This window comes from Bos grunniens, chromosome 2 (assembly GCF_055505025.1).
Source record: "Bos grunniens cultivar Pamir isolate PY7600 chromosome 2, Bosgru_T2T1.0, whole genome shotgun sequence".
Taxonomy (NCBI): Eukaryota; Metazoa; Chordata; class Mammalia; order Artiodactyla; family Bovidae; genus Bos; species Bos grunniens.
Genome location: NC_141166.1, coordinates 50,292,456 through 50,314,037, shown reverse-complemented (window position 1 = coordinate 50,314,037; position 21,582 = coordinate 50,292,456). Strand labels below are relative to the sequence as shown.

The window sequence follows — 21,582 nt, the reverse complement described above, 5'->3', positions numbered from 1 at the left end:
TGTGTGTGTGCGTGCGTGCGTGTGTGTGCTTGTGTGTGTATAGGGAAGCAGACAGTATACAGTGATGCTTTCATGAATATCCAGCATACCACCTTTGTAAAATCACCATTTGTCTTTACTTGGTATCTAGCCTGTCACATAGCCATGTATTTATTGCACACTCAAACCACTTCCTCCTTTCCTGGTGGCCTGTGTTTCTGTGGTAACATAGAAAATCAGGACTGTGGGAGATATTGCATCAGGAAAGCTTTGATCTCCACTTGGCTTACACTTGACCAAGAACTTGGCTGTAGAGCACCTCCACAGACAGCTGATCCAGAGACTTAAAATGAACCTGCCTCTATACCCTAACTCTCCATGATTATTATCTGCTTGTTCACCTGTCCAACCAATTTAAAGTGTACAACTCCTTTACGTCTATCCCTTTACTCTCTTAGAACATTAACAAACAGATGACACACTCAAAGTGCTAATGAAGAAGAGTTTACAAAGATGTTGGGAAAGGAACCAACAAAGGATGGTGAATCACTCAGGGACTGGCAACAGAAGGAAACATTGCCACCCTTAAGTCTAAAGGGGCCAGAAGAGAGAGAGTTTGTTTTTGAAACTTTGGGTGAGGGACCTCCCAGCAGGAGCTGTGGCCATGGGCAGAACTCAAGCATTTCAAGACCTTGGCCTGGCTGGGACAGAGGAGGGGAGGAATCAACATCCTGCTGTTTCTCTCTTCAGCTGATCCCTTCATTAGCAGAATTCCAAGAGCAGCATGAGGATAAGGGTCCATATGGGTGGGCTTCCTGGGGTACAAAGCAGGGTAGGGAAGGGTGAAGGATGGTTTAGGAGGGGCAAATAGAAAATAGTACCATCCCAGTTTTCCCATCTATAATATGAAGATATAGATTGCCAGGATTAAATATAATGATCTATATAAGCACTTATTATGCACTTGCAACATAATAAAGTGTGTCAAAGTGTTAGTCACGCAGTTGTGTTTGACTCTTTGTGACCCCATGGATTGTAGCCTGCCAGGCTCCTCTGTCCATGGGATTATCCAGGTAAGAATACAGAAGTGGGTAGCCATCCCTTCTTTAGGGGATCTTCCTGACCCAGGGATCTAACCCATATCTCCTGCATTGTAGGCAGACTCTTGACTCTCTGAGTCACCAGGGAAGCTCCACAGCATAATAGGTACCCTGTAAATGTAGGCTAGTAGTAGTAAGAGTAGGATATTTTTACTATATTTTAACTATATCATCCCTAGCTGGCTCTACTTATACCTTAATAATTAACTTCCCTTTCATATCCCAGTGTTACTGTAGAATAGAATTAAGTAAAAACTATTTATTTTATCACAGTCATGTCTGTAGATGTGAATATATAGCTTGTTGTTATTTAACTGCTAACTTGTGTCTGACTGTTTTGTGACCCCATGGACTGTAGCCTGCCAGGCTTCTCTGTGCATGAGATTTCGCAGGCAAGAATACTGGAGTGGGCTGCCATTTCCTTCTCCAGGGGATCTTCCCGACCAGGGATCGAACCCATGTCTCCAGTATTGGCAGGCGAATTCTTTACCACAGAGCCATCAGGGAAGCTCAAATGTATAGCTACATACCTCTTGAATTTTGACAGATGGAAATGTGCATACTTATAATTTACTTATTATTTCAACTGTATGGAATTCTGTAGATTAGAGGCATAGGGTATTGAAGCCCTAATGGATATCTATAGGAAGAAATGCCCAGTCTATTCCTTTCTTAATTTATACCACAATGCAGATTTTGGAAAGGAGAGGATGGAACATGTACTTTGTGTTGGATGAATAGATGTGGTTATGGAAGTTATATAGAATCAACTTTCCTTTTTTTCTCCCCTCTATTCTATCTTATGTGGCTGTGTGTGTATGCATGTGTATCTACAGAGTGTGAGTTTGAGAAAGAAAACAGAGCTTTAGATGCCTAAGGCAGTGCAGTTGCAAATAGCTAGAAGATCTATTGAGTTGTTAATTATATTTTTGTTTGGAGCAAATTATTAAATGTTGAAATTTCCATTTGTATTGTTAAATTACCTAAAATGTTATCTCCAATAACCTTTGACCTCCCAGAGTTGATGACAATTTTATGCTGAAAGTAGAATCTTTTTTGAGCACCCCATGGTGTATCTTAGATTATCTATAAGAAAGATGATGCCAGAATGGTTAAGGGGTGTGGTTTCAACTTTTTCCCAGTTTAGTCAATTATAATTGCAGTACTTTGTACCCCATAGATAGCTAGTACAGAGATGTCTGCTTAATTTGGAGTTGGGTTTGATCCCTGGGTTGGGAAGATCCCTTGGAGAAGGAAATGGCAACCTACTCAAGTATTCTTGCTGGGAAAATCTCACGGACAAAGGAGCCTGGCAGGCTACAGTCCATGGGGTTGCAAAGAGTCAGACATGACTGAGAGACTAACATACACACATGCAGAAGAAGAAACTGAGATTCTTCTTAATGAGAATTAAGAAGAATTCATTAAACTTCTTAATGAGTTTAACATTAGAGATATTCCCTTCTCTTTCAGGCCAGTTTAGTGAGCCCAAAGTTGACAATATAATGAGTAGCATTATGCTCTTGTCAAAGTTACTTTGACATTTAATATTCATGTGTGGGGTCTTCTATGTGGTCATGGATGTCTAATGTAACACATGTTGAAGAAATCAGAGAAGTCATATGGTTTAAACCTTCATTTTATGAACAGGTAAACTGATGTTCACAGAGGCCAAGTGACTTATTCAAGGTCACAGCATTGATGAACTACAGAACAACCAGAAATCATTTAACTTACTTTCAGTTTCTTTTTTGGAGACTTTTACTAAAAAGAACCATTTGAATTTTCTTTTAAGCCTATATTTATGAAGACTAAGTGTCCTAATTTACTTATTTAATCAAAACTATTTATCAGTCTTCTATTATGTGACTATATGGGCTTCCCTGGTAGCTCAGCTGGTAAAGAATCTGCCTGCAGTGCAGGAGACCTGGGTTTGATCCCTGGGTGGGGAAGATCTGCTGGAGAAGGGATAGGCTACCCACTCCAGAATTCTTGGACTTCCCTTGTGGCTCAGCTGGTAAAGAATCCTCCTGCAATGAGGAAGACCTAGGTTCAATCCCTGGATTGGGAAGATCCCCTGGAGAAGGGAAAGGCTGCCCACTCCAGTATTCTGGCCTGGAGAATTCCATGGACTGTATAGTCATGGGGTCACAAAGAGTCGGACATGACTGAGCAACTGTCACTCACTCACCTATGTGCCTATATGCCAGGCACTGTGTTATGGAAATGTAAAAGCAAGAACTGAGTCCTGTATATGTTCTCTCATTTATTTAATGGCAGGAGAACCCTGTAATAAAGACAACTCTAACAGCAACAAGGGGTACTTGAGATCAGACTCTAGAGGCACAATGACTAGTACATGAGAACTGCATCAATTTTGCTCTCCAAATACCGCTGGACTGAGAGTTAGAAGACTAGGCTAATGACAGTTTAGCTAGTAAGCCGATTATTAACTTAGTTAAACTAATTAACTTTTTGGACCCTTGAGTTTCTTATAGACTCAGCAAACTCTGTTAATAAGAACTTGGGGTTTGAAGGCAGAGAGGTCTAGTGTGGTTTTTCTGTTTTCTAGCTGTGTTACCAACTCACAGAGAAATAATAGCTCTTACATGGAGTTGTTTAAAGGATACAATGAGCTAACCTATCTAAAGTATGTATTGTTTATTCCCTTCCTACTGCATCTATTGATACAAGTTGGGGATAATATTGCCTGTCTGGCACACACGATTTTGATGCCATGGAAACAATGGATGGGAAAGGGCACTGTAAACAATGAAACATTAGTCATACCACTTACAGAGGGATTTTTAAAAGTTTATTTTGTTATTTTAATGTAAGTTTTCCATTAAAGTTTCACATGCATACATTCAAAAAGTACACACATCGTTAGGGCACATCTCCACGAATGTTCACAAAGTAAACATATCTAGGTAACCAGAACCCAGATCATAAAATGGAACATTCCAGAAGGCCCTGTGGCACCCTTTCCCTCTTGTTGCCTCATCACAAAGATGATCATCGTAACTTCTAAAAGCATAGCTGCAGATCAGTTCAGTTCAGTTCAGTCACTCAGTCGTGTCCGACTCTATGCGACCCCATGAATCGCAGCATGCCAGGACTCCCTGTCCATCACCAACTCCCAGAGTTTACCCAAACTCATGTCCATCAAGTCAGTGATGCCATCCAGCCATCTCATCCTCTGTCATCCCCTTCTCCTCCTGCTCCCAATCCCTCCCAGCATCAGGGTCTTTTCCATTGGGTCATCTCTTCACATGAGATGGCCAAAGTATTGGAGTTTCAGCTTCAACATCAGCCCTTCCAATGAACACCCAGGACTGATCTCCTTTAGGATGGACTGGTTGGATCTCCTTGCAGTCCAAGGGACTCTCAAGAGTCTTCTCCAACACCACAGTTCAAAAGCATCAATTCTTCAGCACTCAGCTTTCTTCACAGTCCAACTCTCACATCCATACATGACCACTGGAAAAACCATAGCCTTGACTAGATGGACCTTTGTTGGCAAAGTAATGTCTCTGCTTTTGAATATGCTATCTAGGTTGGTCATAACTTTCCTTCCAAGGAGTAAGCGTCTTTTAATTTCATGGCTGTAATCACCATCTGCAGTGATTTTAGAGCCCCAAAAAATAAAGTCTGCCACTGTTTCCACTGTTTCCCCATCTATTTCCCATGAAGTGATGGGACCAGATTCCATGATCTTCATTTTCTGAATGTTGAGCTTTAAGCCAACTTTTTCACTCTCCTCTTTTGCTTTCATCAAGAGGCTCTTTAGTTCCTCTTCACTTTCTGCCATAAGAGTGGTGTCATCTGCGTATCTGAGGTTATTGATATTTCTCCCAGCAATCTTGATTCCAGCTTGTGCTTCTTCCAGCCCAGCATTTCTCATGATGTACTCTGCATAGAAGTTAAATAAGCAGGGTGACAATATACAGCCTTGATGTACTCCTTTTCCTATTTGGAACCAGTCTGTTGTTCCATGTCCAGTTCTAACTGTTGCTTCCTGACCTGCATATAGGTTTCTCAAGAGGCAGGTCAGGTGGTCTGGTATTCCCATCTCTTTCAGAATTTTCCACAGTTTATTGTGATCCACACAGTCAAAGGCTTTGGCATAGTCAATAAAGCAGAAATAGATGTTTTTCTGGGACTCTGTTGCTTTTTTGAAGATCCAACGGATGTTGGCAATTTGATCTCTGGTTCCTCTGCCTTTTCTAAAACCAGCTTGAACATCTGAAAGTTCACGGTTCACGTTAGTTTTGTCTATTTTGGAAATTTTTATAAATGGAATGATCACTTTCATTTCTGGCTGTCTAGCTCCCATTATGTTTGAGAAGTTGATCCATTTTGTTCCATGTAGTTGTAGTTCATTAATTCTCATGGCTTTAGAGTGTTATGTTGTATAAATATACCACAATTTATATATTCATTCTTTAGGTGATGGACATGTGAATTTTATAAATAGTCCTGCCATGATCATTCTTATACATGTCTTTTGAACGTATCTATGCATTTTTGTTGAATATGTATCTTGGAGAGAAATTTCTGGATGACAGTGTATACATATATTTGATTTTAATAGATGTGGACACATTATTTTCCAAAGTGATTGTACCAATTTATACTTCCACAAAAAAATATTCTTTAACATCAGTAAAATTCTGTAAATCCATAGTAGAATTTTACAGAAATACAGTTGGAATTGTTTGAAAAATGGGGATATGATTTTCTCTTTTGTTGAAATCCTATGCTCTTAAATTGCATGGAATAGAGCCTCATTTCTATTAACTTAGCTTGCAGTGAGGGGGTTGCTATTGTAGTCTTATACACATTAAATTAGGAAAAGCTGAACTGTGTAGTTTTAGAAAGGCCATAAAAATGCAGAGTCTCTGGGCTGTGTGATCTTGAGTGTTCTGCTGTTTAGTCTCATTTCTTCCTGTAAGATATCCTGGTGTCCTAAGGGGCAGTCCATCCTCCCTGGGCCTGTTTTCAGCAGGCAGCTACCACAAGTACTCCTGTGAGCCAGCATCCATTCTGCCTGTTCCTATTGGTTACTCCCTTGCCATATGCTTTATTAAACGTTTGATTATCACCTCTACTTAACAGGAACTATTCTTTGCAATCAATTGGAAGGATTTCCAGCCTTCTGTCTAAACTATGCACCATTCCTAAGCCAGTTAGCCTTTGGAAGCTGCATGTTCCAGTCAGTTCCCAAGGAGTAGATGCGTGCCAGCTGGCCTTCTAGATTCAGGGGCCTATAGATATTTGTTTATAACGGGTGCCAGGTGAATTATACAGAATCATAAGAAAGTCATAAGAAAATATTAGTAATCATTATTTTGAACTAACAGAACATTTTTTTACAGCAGATATTTAATGCAGACCTCTACTAAGACTTAACAATTTTTTTTTTTTATTCTTTATAGTTTAAAAAACCAGGGGTAGGGTTTGCCATTTTGTGCTAACTTAGTCTATGCTGGTTCAACTAGTATTGGTCAAGGGAGGAACCTATTACTGGAGGCAAGGAAGACAGGTCTAAACAGTTCTGCACTTCATAGTCAAATGAGTATATTTTGCAAGGTGTTTCTTATGGCACCCAAGCTATGAAACCCATTCCTGAAACTACCATATCTTGGAGTAACTTTCAGATTCCTTTATTAGTTCAATGGGTTTAGTTGTAATGTGAAGTGATAGAAAGTTACACTCTTGCTTCTAGCTTTTAGTCTCTCTATTCAAGATAGAGGACCTGTTTATTTCACCTCATCTACCTTCTGCTATTAGAGATAATTTCCCCTGGGCACCTTCTTGGCCCAACTTACACTTAATATTTTAAGCTAATGCCCACTTTGTCATATCTAGGTGGTTTGTAGAAGAACATGTGGCCTATGAGCATAATTTCTTACTTTGTATTCTTTATACAGACCTTACAAATATTAATATTTCCACAGCACTTCTGACCTGGAGGTGGAGCCATTACTAAGTGTTGTGGTTGGACAACATTGGCCTTCTAATGAGTTCAGGTTGTCCTTCAAGACCTCTTTCCACCACAGGCACACAACTGAAGATCCTAATTAGGGAATCTATTAAAAAGGACTTGACCTACTCTGTGGCTAAATTTATACATGTGATGCCTTTTGAAAGGGAAGTGATTAATATTAGTCAATGCCTGCATAGGACCAGAAAGTCTTATTCCAATATTATTAAACTAACAGTAATTAAAATTTGGGACTAAAATGTCATTTCACTGCTGTATTCCTATAAATTAAATTAAACTTTACACATTATTTAAGGCTTCAATGTAACACATTTAGCATTTTTTTAAAGCAAGTCTTGAAGCCAGGCCTATTTCTATAAATATTCCCAGTAGCTAGCCTTTTGTGGGAACAGTAGATTTTAAACACTTGGTTTATTTAAATTACTCTTATCACTTTCAAGAAAGTTTGAGAAGCGTTACAAGAAATTGAGTGAATTAGTCATTCAGTTCCTTGATGGATCATTCACAAATGTACCAATGCCAGGAAACATTTAATTGACTAAAATATTCTGAATGAATTTGTCATTTGAGTGTGCTCTTTGAATGAATATCTTTGTTATATTGAATGTATTCTACTGATATTATTTAGGCTTGCTTCCAATATTAATTCATAAGAGACTTTGGCTGTCTTATCCATAGAACGTGTGTCCAAGTTAAGACTATGCTGTATTTGGGTAGAGTATGTGTGTTCTTGAAAGAAATACAGGAATTTAACAGTCAGTTTTGTCTATAAAACCTAGGGTGGTCATGTTTAAATGATAAATTTAATGAGATGATTAATTTTACAACCATGTTTATGTAACAAACCTTAAATATTGGGAAATGTAGGTTCTTTAAAAAATCTTATTATTTAAAACCCAAGTATTTAAACATGTATCAGTCTCAGTCTTATATATAAAAAATTCTTAACTTCTAACATTGTTTATCAGCATTAGCACCTCCTGAATCCTTCTGTTTAAGAGGTATCTTAAGAGGGAATAGATTTGCCATGTCAGACTGATTATTTGAAATCTAAGCTCTGTTTCCAATTTCAGATACTTAAAAAGGTCTGGCTTGGCTGGTGAACATGAAAGTGCTTACTGCAAAATTAGCTGTTGCTGCAGAACATGAAAGGAAATCACGGGGCCATTAACACATCTAGAAATAGTCCTTTCTAGCCTTTGGTTCCTAAAATAGCTTAGTGAAAATACAATTTTCAGATAAGGTAGAAAGGTGAGTTTTTAAATTATTTTCCTTTTAAGCTTTCCTTCTTTCCCATCCTTCCTCATTTCCACCCCTCCTTCATTTCCCCTTCCTTGGAGGAAAAGTTATGACCAACCTAGACAGAATATTAAAAAGCAGAGACATTATTTTGCCATCAAAGGTCCATCTAGTCAAAGCTATGGTTTTTCCAGTAGTCATGTATGGATGTGAGAGTTGGACTTTAAAGAAAGCTGAGTGCAGAAAAATTGATGCTTTTGAACTGTGATGTTGGAGAAGACTCTTGAGAGTCCCTTGGACTGCAAGGAGATCCAACCAGTCCATCCTAAAGGAAATCAGTCCTGAATATTCATTGGAAGAACTGATGCTGAAGCTGAACTCCAATACTTTGGCCACCTGATGCAAAGAGCTGACTCATTTGAAAAGAGCCTGATGCTGGGAAAGATTGAAGGCAGGAGGAGAAGGGGATGACAGAGAATGAGATGGTTGGATGGCATCACCGACTCAATGGACATGAGTTTGAGTAAACTCCAGGAGTTGGTGATGGACAGGGAAGCCTGGTGTGCTGCAGTCCCTGGGGTCGCAAAGGGTCGGACACAACTGAGCAACTGAACTGAACTGAATTGAACTTATGTGTGTTAACTTAAAACTTCACATTCTAGATCTTCTTGAGGCTGAGTGACGGGAGCAGAAAGTACACCCTTTATCCCTGTATACAGTGAGTCAAAAAGAAGGGACATTATAGAAAATTCACCATCAGATTTCAGATGTTAAAATTAAGTTAATGATGTTATGATTCAGAAGTAAGTTACTACTTTGAGTGATAATTGGATTGATTTTATGAAGATGGGCTGTTTTTTTCCCCATTGTGTGTGTGTGTGTGTGTGAACATGTGTATGTATCTGTATATGCTTGCGTGCTCAGTCACTTCAATTGTGTCCGACTCTTGTCACCCTATGGACTGTAGCCCCCCAGGCTCCTCTGTCCTTGGGATTCTCCAGGCAAGAATACTGGAGTGGGTTGCCATGCCCTCCTCCAGGGGATCTTTATAATCCAGGGATTTAACGCATGTCTCGTGTGTTGTCTTAGTTGCAGGCAGGTTCTTTACTGCTGAGCCAACAGGGAAGCCTGTATATATGCATGAAGTGAAGTGAAGTGAAGTCCCTCAGTCATGTCCGACTCTTTGCGACCCCATGGACTATAGCCCACCAGGCTCCTCCATCCGTGGAATTTTCTAGGCAAAAGTACTGGAGTGGGTTGCCATTTCCTTCTCCAATATATGTGCATACTTGAGACCAAATTAAATTTTGGTAATAAATGACGGTAGGGTTACCAGATTTTCTACATAAGATAAAAGATGTACCAATAAAAAAAAAGATGCCTAAAATTGAATTTCAGATAAACAAAGAATAATAGTTTGTATACAAAGGTCCCAAATATCCTACCAGAGGCTCATTTTCCTCTAAGAACTTCAGGGGTAAGTTGTCCAGTTTCCCAGACTTTAAGCCATTGCTTATACACTGTGTATATTTGTATTTATTTCTTCTCAGTTCATTCCTGCTGCATATATTTTTAGAATCTGAATTTTCTCAACAGTCTGGAACCTCTATTGAGTGTGCTGTTACATGGTTGGAGGATCCCATTCCAGATAACTTATAGCTGAGGCTCTGCCTTCTGGCTCTGGGCTTCTGTATCTCCAGTGTTAATATTCCAAGAATGAGGCTGGAGCATTTTGCTGACTGTGGTGCTCTTTGGAGCACTGATTCAGAGGGAAGCCTTTGCTACAAAAGCCACATAGAGTGATTGTTGATCTGTTTTCTAAAAACTGAGCTATGCCCTTAAGCCTCTAATCAGTTTCACAAGGCCTGTATCTGCTTCTTCTGATGGAAAGGTCTTTCAGGTGAACATTGGGGACCTCTGTAGCTTTGCAATGCTAAGTACACAGCTCACTATGTGTACATACCATGAAATAGAAATAGATCTATAAAGTTTAAAAAGTAATCATTACAAATGGTATCTTTTGCTTTAGATAACAGAATTTTAAAATGTTCCTCAATATTGATGATGATGTTGATGAATTAAAAAATAGAATCAGATTAGGACACATGAAAGAAACAATAGTGTATATAATGGTCTGTTTTTCTAAAGAGGAAAGTAGAAATTTAAAAACTGGGATGTTTCTATGAGGATTGTTATGTCAGATGAAACACAGTCTATAAAAATGTTTTGTAAACCATGAAGTAAACCATACCTGAATAGTTTAAAGATAACACATTATTAGAGTCAATAAATGCCCTAAAATGAGTAAAATTTTGTGCTTTAAATGTCAAGACATTTTGAATGAATACTGTAGATCATCAAAAGCTGGTAAGTGGCATTAAAGATAAGCTGGGCTCCTACTTCACTGATGTGGTTTCAGTTCAGTTCAGTCGCTCTGTTGTGTCTGACTCTTTATGACCCCCATGGACTGCAGTACGCCAGGCTTCCCTGTCCATCACCAACTCCCGGAGCTTGCTCAAACTCCTGTCCATCGAGTCAGTGATGCCATCCAATCATCGTTTAGAAAAGAGAAATGATTTGTTTTAGGGTCATCTGGCAGATTACAACCTAGTAGAGAAACCTGATATCCAGGTGAACTCTCTAGCGCTCTTCCTACTTCACTTGGCTACATTAGTTTTGAAGTTTCCACTATTGGGCTCAAATCTGTGTTGTTGAAACTTTCATACAAGGCACTGGTTATTTGGCATATTTCACACATAGCACAGCTTACAGCCCAAAGGGATTGCATGGTGTATTAGTTTCCTGAGGCTGCTATAACAGATTATTACAGACTTGGTGACCTAATGACAAAAATTTGTTTTCTCAAAGCTCTCGGAGCTAGACGTCTGCAATCAAGGTCTCAGCAGGGCTACACTGCCTCCAGAGTCTCTGGGGGGAGAATCTGTTCCTTGCCTCTCCCAGCTGTTGCCAGGTGGCTGTTGGCATTCCTTGCCTTGGGGCCACGTCACTTCAATCTCCACCTGTCTTCGCATTGCCTCCTCCTCTGTGGCCTGAGTATCTTATTCTTTCCCCCTTTCTCTTATCAGGCTACATGTGATGATATTTAGTGCCGACCAGATAATCCAGAATAATCTCCTCATCTCAAAATCTTTAATTTATTCACACCTGGAAACATTCACACCTGGGTCACCATTCAGCCCACTACACACAGGAAATAAAATTCCTTCAGTTCAGTTCAGTCACTCAGTCGTGTCCGACTCTTTGCGACCCCATGAATTGCAGCACGCCAGGCCTCCCTGTCCATCACCAACTCCTGGAGTTCACTCAGACTCACGTCCATTGAGTCAGTGATGCCATCCAGCCATCTCATCCTCTGTTGTCCCCTTTTCCTCCTGCTCCCAATCCCTCCCAGCATCAGTCTTTTCCAATGAGTCAACTCTTCGCATGAGGTGGCCAAAGTACTGGAGTTTCAGCTTTAGCATCATTCCTTCCAAAGAAATCCCAGGGCTGATCTCCTTCAGAATGGACTGGTTGGATCTCCTTGCAGTCCAAGGGACTCTCAAGAGTCTTCTCCAACACCACCGTTCAAAGGCATCAATTCTTTGGTGCTCAGCTTTCTTCACAGTCCAACTCTCACATCCATACATGACCACTGGAAAAACCATAGCCTTGACTAGATGGACCTTTGTTGGCAAAGTAATGTCTCTGCTTTTGAATATGCTATCTAGGTTGGTCATAACTTTCCTTCCAAGGAGTAAGCATCTTTTAATTTCGTGGCTGCAGTCACCATCTGCAGTGATTTTGGAGCCAAAAAAATAAAGTCTGACACTGTTTCCACTGTTTCCCTATCTATTTCCCATGAAGTGATGGGACCAGATGCCATGATCTTCGTTTTCTGAATGTTGAGCTTTAAGCCAACTTTTTCACTCTCCTCTTTCACTTTCACCAAGAGGCTTTTTAGTTCCTCTTCACTTTCTGCCATAAAGGTGATGTCATCTGCATATCTGAGGTTACTGATATTTCTCCCGGCAATCTTGATTCCAGCTTGTGTTTCTTCCAGTCCTGTGTTTCTCATGATGTACTCTGCATATAAGTTAAAGAAGCAGGGTGACAATATACAGCCTTGACGTACTCCTTTTCCTATTTGGAACCAGGAAATTCCTTAGAAACCTAGAAATTGAACCCAAAAGTGTCCTACTTCCTATATTTGTCTGTATTCTTTTCTGATAGTCTACTAGTGTTAGTTATATTATAAGGTGGTTTTGGAGGTCAAGAACCCATACAGAATAGCAGGAATTACCAGTTTTAACAGAGACAACTAACATATATGTGTGTGTTTCAATACATGTATTAAAAATTGCATGTATTGCACCAACAAAAGAACCTACTGATGTGAAGTTTCACTGAAATGGTTCAAGAAAAAGATGTTAATTAAATATCACTTTGTTAAAGTAAAAGAAACCATTATATGAATGGAATGTTGGCCCTCTCTTTATGAGTCAGTTATGCTAATTTCATCAAAACCCCCAAAAATACGTTTGGCGCCTGGTTGTACTAAAGATTTCTGTAACTGTTTTCATCAGGAAGCTGTTTAAAGTTCTGATTCCACTTCTCATTCTCCACAACCATTGATACATCCTAATTTATTTGCAGTTTATACCCTGACTACCTCTACAAAATATAAAGTGGCTTATAAAAAAAGATATATGCAATTAGAAATAAAATTTCAAATAATTATTGAGGGAGAGGAAACAAAGGACCCTCTGAGACCTAGGCTACTATATTCATTCAGAATGAGTATTAATACTTTTTTCTAAGCTCCCAGACAGCCAAGGCAAAAGAGGTCTCCAGTAGCAAAATTAATGCTCATTGTTTCAATGTTTACTTTTACTGTTTCCCCCTTCCCAAGAAGAGATCATTATAGAAGTGTTAGTAATCACATCCAGTTTTAGTTATTAACTCCAGGAACAAATTTAAAATTTGATTTTCCATAGCAATAACCTCCTTCCCAATTTTTATGCACTCTGTTACCCATTTATTCTATTACATTTACTTGAATAATTTCTTGGGCCTTGTTTGAATTTTATACAGAGATATTGAAAATCAATCTGTGATAGTAAGTGCTATGACTCAATGAGACTGTTGTCATTCTCCTTTATGAGAATTTTATTAAGATGGGTGCTTTCCCCTCTGGGTTATTTTTTTTGTTTCCAGCTGAATCCCATTAGTTGACTCAAGGCACCTTTTGAATAAATCTTACCTGGAGACTCTGTGTACCGTGTTTATAAATATTTATAAATATTACACTGGGAAGTGGTTTGCTGTTTTATCCAATCATAACTGAAAATCTTTATGACTTTCACTAAGAAAACCTGGGAAAGCATGCCATAGGTAATCTGAACTGAAGGCAACTATATGCAGTGATTAGAACGATTATAGATAAAAAGGTAAGGAAGCTATGAGAATATGTATCAGATGAATCATTATCAAACACCAGTAAACCAGTACCACTGGGGATTTAGACATCTATGTGGGTTTAATGCATCATTTTATATAGCCAAACCAAATTAAAATGATATTTTGTGTGAACATTAAACTTTTCTTTCCTGAGACTGAATACTGTGGGAGATTTGGCATAATAGAATTACTAATTTTTGGTCCAAGTGGTTCACCTCTTTTGATATTTTAATGTGACTTGTGGCCCAATGAGCCCATGGAGTTGTGAAGCAGTAAACTCTTTCTTTTGTGGCCACAGCTTTTGCCCCTAATTCCTGTGGCCTGTTTCAACCTGTGTATTACTATTTCCAGGCTGAATCAAGAAAAAGAATGGTGAAAACTGGTGTGCTATCTATGAGGTTATGCTCTGGTTTAGAGATTCTCTGGCTATCTTAGGTAGAAAAGTTTGGATTAGAAAGAAAAGTGACATGTTTCAAAGGAATGGAAATTCTTAGGGATTAAATATAGTCTATTAACTAAGAGCTTAGCTCTGGCTCAAGTTTCAGACTTGAGTTCAAATTCACATTGCTTCGTTTATCATCTCTGTGACCTTGGTCAAAGTATTTTTCCAGTCATTGGTTTCCTCAACCAAAAAAGGGACACTCTGAAAGGACCACAAGTTAGTGGATTCTGATTAGAATTAAATGTACTAATCAGTGTAAAGCTGTGATAAGTACAGTGGTGCATAACAAGGTCTGAAAAGCATTAGCTCTTTTTTTTTGTTTGTTTTAGTTGTAGTTATCTTCATTATTATCATGTGGGAATATTTGTGCTGAATAGTAAATGACACTGGATTTTTCTTTTTAGAGAGAATATGTGATAGCATCTATAATGAATGCATAAACAATTCTTGCATTTCCCCAAGTGCCTAATTTATTTTGAATGAAAGATTCATGACTCAGTTCAAATGTACAAGGAGATTAGCCTTTGCAAGTAATTCATTTAATACCAGCTATAATATGTGGCAAGTGATCTCTGGGAGATGTGCAGAGGAGGGCTATATGTGCAGATTGCTTTCCTTTTTGTTTCAACTCTGAAAACATTACTTGATTGAAGGAATTTTTTCTCCCTCAATTTTTGAACCTTATGCAATCGGTTCTAGCCAGTAAAGTTAAGTTTATTGCTTTCTCTGGCAAAGTCATTGAGTCATTTTGTCTTAATGTTGCAGAATTTACTATCTGCTTTGCTCTTGGCACTTACATGTTCAGAGCCTCAGAAGAAAATAAAATGAAGGAGTTCTTTGATTTTCATCCTGATAGAAACAAGTTGGCAAAAAAAGGGGCAAGATATATATTATATATATATCATGTTTTCTTTTTATTTCGTAAAATCTGAAGCCTTGAGGAGATTATGGCTATCTGTTTGGTATCTTGCTGTTCTTGCCTCAGTATTGATCTATCTATCCATCAATCTGTCTATCTACTTACCTAATCTATATCACTTGTTTTAGGAACACAAATGAGTTTAGCAGGATTATAAAAGCTGAGTCAAGTGTCATTGGAAGATGTTTATACAAGAGTGGGAAATGGTAATTACTTAGCTAAAGAAGTATAAAAATTTCCTAAAGTATAATTTTTCACACATTCTTCACAATTTAAATAATCATTTGAAAAATCAGAAAGCAAAAATGTATGTGGTTTGTAGAAAATCTTGGTTTCAGTGAGCAACCAATTAATAACTGTTAAGAAATCACTAAGTAAGAGATATATTGACCGTGTTTTTTGGTATGAAAATGATTAATTTCTTCCACAAATATTTATTGAGTAGGTTAGATACTGTTTTAAACACTGGTAATACAAATGGTGAATAAAATGATCTCCAGTCCAGTGGGGAGATTGGCAATTCCAAGTTAAATAAAGTACAATCACGTGTGTAATGCAGGTAGTGCAATACGATGAGGAGTGGTGACTGTGGTGGTGGTCGTGGTGATGGTAACCTACCTTAACTAGTGTGCTCAGAGTATTGTGCTTGACAAATGATGTTGTCACAGCATGTTTAAAACATTGGACCCAAAATTTTGAGCACCTGTCCGAAGTCACTTTTTATGGGCAAGGAGTTGCACTTAGGATGGTGTATTTAAGAAATGTATATGTTAGTGTCAATATATGACTCTCTCTCCGAAGGTAAATAAATATATCTTACAACTTCACCTGACAAGATCTTTTCAAGATTACAATGGATTGGAAAACATTCAGGTGAAGTGTACAATGAGCCTAACATGAGGATTAAAAACAATTTTTTTCTTTTCTACTTTCAAAATTGCTACTGTGCCCTGTCTAATATCTTGTGAAATAGCGACACTAATGCCTTGCTCAGCAGGGAGGCAGATGCTGTTGGGGTGGGACAGATGAATGGTTCCAGTTGGTAGCAGCACATTTGAAGTTCTGCCTGATCAATAGAGTCTTTCACTTTTAGGGTCAAGGTGGTAACAGCTAATTAACAGGAGAGCAGGCTGGAAAAAGAATAAAAGATCTGCACGTTAATGTTACTGTGCTGTTCACAAAAAGAAAACCAGTTTTCTGTGAGAAAACTGTTTTCCTCTAACTTGAAAGCATTAAGAATTTGTTCACCCTGGAGCTTTCTTTGATGTGCCTCCCTTCAAGTCCCATGGCTCTCTCCCTTCTAAGAAAGCCTTTATAAACTGCAAACTCTAATGCCGCTGTAAGCACCAGAGGCAGTGGCCTACTGGAAATGTTTGGGGGTCAAAAGTAGTTCTGAATTCAAATCCTGGCCATGACTCTTTCCTGCTGTGTGACTGGAGCAAGTCATTTAACTTCCTTGATTGACAGTTTCCTTGACTCTTAAATGGGGGGAGTATGAAACCTCCCTTATAAGGCTGTGTGAGGCTTAGTGCAGTAGTCATAGGGAAGCCTTATAGTGTTGGGTGCTTAGTTCTACTTAATACTGAAGGCTCAACTCTGAAAGCACTTGAGGTTACAAAGCTCAGTGTCAGGTTATTTTCATGTTGTCTCATCTGAAAGCCTCATTTCCCCCACAGTGCGGTGAGAATTTTGAGGGCAGGAAACATTTTTCATGCTTCTTTTCTGCCTTCCATTGCACCTTGCAGAGTCCTTAGTGCCACATCAGCACTTAATAAATGTTTGTATTACCACTTCTGGTCTGTGTTTTGAAAAATTTCTTAAAATTAGAGACCGTGAGAAGCATAGATTGTGGTGCTTTTCACTCCGAGCTCCCACAAATTTTGGTGGGGGGTGATCATATGGGGAAGAAGGTGGCACCATAAGATATCAACTCTTAAAATCATGATGATGAGTAGGAAAATAAAGTATGCCATATCGCTTGATAATCTCTATGAATAGCCAGACTGCATATGTGTTATGACTAAAACGACAGTGAAATATCTGATGGTCACTGAGCCTGCTCCAAAACATAATGGGAATTCACCTTGATAAAGAACAATAGTCTTGGGGCCAAGACCTTGGATTCTGGCCAGTTTTAAACATCTGCTTCCTCCCGAGACAATCTAGAATTGTGACTCAAGTCTTAGAACTGGGCTGGGCAGCAGAGGGCATGATTTAGATTAAATCTGAGGAGACCTAGGTTGGATGACCATGTAGGGTGGCAATGCCCTTGTCCCACTAAATCTGCAGAGGTTACATTCTGTCCTATGGTGCAATTTTCCTGGAATTTCTGTCAGCACCTGTGTTAGCTATTATAATAAAGGAACTTGGGAAAAATCTTCCACATAGCAGGCTCTCAATGTTACAATGAAAGGAGAGAAAACAAAGAGATGTTCTCTTTGTGCATCTCTGTGTGCTCAGTCGCTTCAGTCATGTCCAATTCCTTGAGACCCCATGGACTGTAGCCCACCAGGCTCCTCTGTCCATGAGATTCTCCAGGCAGCAGTACCAGAGTGGGTTGCCATGCCCTCCTCCAGGGGATCTTCCTGACCCAGGGACTGAACCTGCGTCTCTTATGTCTCCTGCATTTGCAGGTGAGCTCTTTACCACTAGTGCCAGCTGGGAAGCCCATATATACCTCTCTATGTAACCCTAAGATTTCCAAGTTGATTTTTGCTGTTACTCTAACATAATATAAAGATATGGACAGGCCCATGTAGTATGTTGTAATGACATTGGCTTGTTGATTTCTCAGCTCTAAGGAAGTCTTTGCTTCTGGCAATAGGGACAGATAATACATAGTGTTCTTCTCTTTAATACTTTGGGAATAACATAGTTGTCCAAAATGTTAAACTTTATTCTGCAAAGTTACTACCTGAAACAAATTTTTAAAGTAAGTTTGTTTTCCTTGAGCTGCTGCTGCTGCTGCTAAGTCGCTTCAGTCGTGTCTGACTCTGTGTGACCCCATAGACGGCAGCCCACTAGGCTCCCCCGTCCCTGGGATTCTCCAGGCAAGAACACTGGAGTGGGTTGCCATTTCCTTCTCTAATGCATGAAAGTGAAAAGGGAAAGTGAAGTTGCTCAGTTGTGTCTGACTCTTCGCGACCCCATGGACTGCAGCCTGCCAGGCTCCTCTGTCCATGGGATTTTCCAGGCAAGAGTACTGGAGTGGGGTGCCATTGCCTTGAGCAATACTGGTCAAATATTCATTCATTCAAAAGTAATTGTTTATTGAAGTGCATACTACATCCTGTTGCAGGTTGTGTGGGAGTTTCAAAGATAAATGAGGTTCTGTCTTTGCCATTTAAGATATTATAGTTATTTATTTTAGATACACCAAAACAGACACCTTGAAGCAATTGATGGTTAAGAATTATTGCAATGAAAGGTATATGTTTTTATAATAATATCTCCTTTATGTGACATCATGAGAAATTCCAAATAGATGAATTTCTCTAATTAATTTAATTTCATTTTTCCTAGAAACTAACATAATTTCTAATGATAATACCATTAAATAACAGGATACTGAATTTAGTTCTCAAGATTTCTTTGTTGTTCTTTTGATTTCCTATTGGTTGTTAATCAGTATTTGGTATCTTAAAGTTACCTTCATATACAATTAGATTCATTTATTTATTTTTGTTTTTATTTTTAACTTTTTCCCTTTTAATTTAACTTTGTTTTTTAATGATCTAAAACTGAAATCAAAACTATAAGGGACTTTGGAGAAATCATTCCTGTTCACTTTATACCCATGTTTAAAAACTAATTTTTAGTTCATCTTATTTGCTTGCTTAGTCTCTTTGTTTCTTTTTGATAATATAAGCAAGTTTATACACATATAAACATAAAAGACAACTATGTGAATATTTATACATATATTTATTCATAAATCCTTTTCCATTCTTATAAAAATATCATATAATAGATACACTCTTTTAAACTTTGCTTTTTCTGTCTAATAATAGAATCTGAAGATCACTCCATTGCTTTGCACAGTACCTCAGTACCATATTACATGGTTACATAATGTTTTATTCATTAGGTTGCCTGTTGAAAGACATATGGCTTCTCGTATCAGACTTTGAATGATGTTTCCCAAGTGGGAAAGGAAATGGGTTGATCTTACTGTCTACCTCATTGGTGGTTATATTTCTCATTGCAGATTAATATTTAATATAAATCAGTTTTTTATGTGTGTGTGAATTTGAATATCATTTTTTTTAGTTTTGGCACAACCCTGAGAAAAACACTGGAGTCCTAGACTTTTGCAGCCAGTATAACTAAAACTGCTGAGACACAATCCCTCACGAAGGACATATCATGGATGGTCTGGGAAAACTCCTATGTAAATGTAAAGAGTCAGTAAAGGAAGTGTTTGAGGGTAGTAATTATCCCTTAGGACTTCTGAAAGTCTGAAAAATATTTAATTGTGAATTTTCAAAATTGTGGTAAATAACCAATATTTAGATGACATTGGAGCAAAAGTTTTGTTCAAACTGAAAATAAGGTAGAATTGGTTATATTTGTGATTGGGATCATTTGTTGTCTCTTAATAGGCTTGGTTTTTAAGGCTGCCATTAGAATCTTTATAAAAAATACTGTCTGAGATCTTGGTAGAAGTGATCAGGTGGGTGGTGGTGTATTTATTGGTTTCATGGACTCATGCAGTATCTGCCAGTGTCCTCTTGGGAACACAGTACACGCCTGGGAACAGAGTTCCATGAGCAAATAAATCTAAAATCTTATGGCTTAGACAAGTTTCTTTACAGCAAGATTTCTTAGAGCCTTTAATAACTAATCTATACATGACTTCTGGGGACAGGAATGTAAAATGCTGCTTTTCATAGACATGTTTCTTCATGGAGCCTATTAGTACATTTTAGGAAGGCTGGGTATAATGGGTAAACTTTTTATACTTATGAATGACTTAGAGAATGAGTTGGAGGGAGAGAGGATGAATTGAACAGAGTACTATCATTCCTATGTTTCGGGGTTAAGACTGGCTCAGGTGTCAGTGACATGCCTATCCTGGATTGAAGGCAGATCTTCAGGCTCTTTATCACATGAAAAGATTTGAAGTCATAAGAAATCTGAAAAGAATTTAGTAAAAATATCAGTTTCTATGTCTAATGCAAGATTTTCCTAGCCTCACTGCTGCTGCTGCTGCTAAGTCGCTTCGGTTGTGTCCGACTCTGTGCGATCCCGTAGACGGCAGCCCACCAGGCTCCCCCGTCCCTGGGATTCGCCAGGCAAGAACACTGGAGTGGGTTGCCATTTCCTTCTCCAATGCATGACAGTGAAAAGTGAAAGTGAAGTCGCTTAGTTGTGTCCGACTCTTAGTGACCCCATGGACTGCAGCCTACCAGGCTCCTCCGTCCATGGGATTTTCCAGGCAAGAGTACTGGAGTGGGGTGCCGTTGCCTTCTCCGCCTAGCCTCACTAGGACTTTTTTATTGTAAAACATTTTCTAGGCCATGTATACTTTCAGTAGGAATGGGATTGAGTTTGTCACTGCATTTCCTCTTTCTGTACAGAATTTTAGATGTATGTCACAGAGTTGGACACGACTGAATCGACTTAGTAGTAGTAGTAGTAGTATAGACATGAGATGGTGATTCCTTTGCTTCCAAAGCCTTGTAATCAAAATCCTGATAGGCAGGTATATCCTGTTTTCGATTTAGCGGAAATAAGAAATTACTTTGATCCTTCAGTTACTTTTTTCACTCTGATGTTTCTCATTTCCTTATTTTTTCTCCTGACCAGAGTAAAACGAGTTATCCTTCATGTGACAGTGGAAGAGAAGCCACAGTTATTTTTTGTATACAACCTTCTGTACATCACATCACTGTTGACCTTTTTCTGTTTAGGGGGAATGGTATTAATTGCCTGCTGCCTTCTCACCAAGTTCCTTAACTTCCGATGTTGAGTTGTTACAGAAGCAAATTTGAAATTTTGTTGAATTGTTTTCCTTGATTTAGGTGACAGAGTTTTAATGTGGCTTCTCTCTGGCCTATTCATGCCAACTATTCCATCTTGGAATTTTCTTTTCATAGAATACACATTTAAGTCTATTTAAAGAGGTTCCATTATTTTGTATAACTGAATCACTTTGCTGCACAGCAGAAATTAACACAACGCTGTAAATCAATTGCACTTCAATAAAGAATATATATTTAAAAAGAGATTTCAAAAAAACATTCAATGATTAGATGCAGTTGGATTTAGATGAATTGAATAATAAATGAATGACAATTCTTACCTTGATATATTTACAGCATATCAATGAAGGAGTCACTGGCTTTGTTTTGTCATTCAGAGCATGGTCATGAATTTTAGCTGGTGTTTGAGAACTTTCTGATGCTGAGACCAAGAGTAATTCGTCTTCCTAAAGACC

At 38.5% G+C, this 21,582-nt stretch overlaps 1 protein-coding gene across 4 annotated transcripts in view; it reads left to right on the top strand.

Moving 5' to 3' along the window:
* The window catches only part of PLCL1 (phospholipase C like 1 (inactive)), a 367,382-nt gene that overhangs the window by 200,525 nt on the left and 145,275 nt on the right, over positions 1-21,582 (top strand). The window lies entirely within an intron of this gene.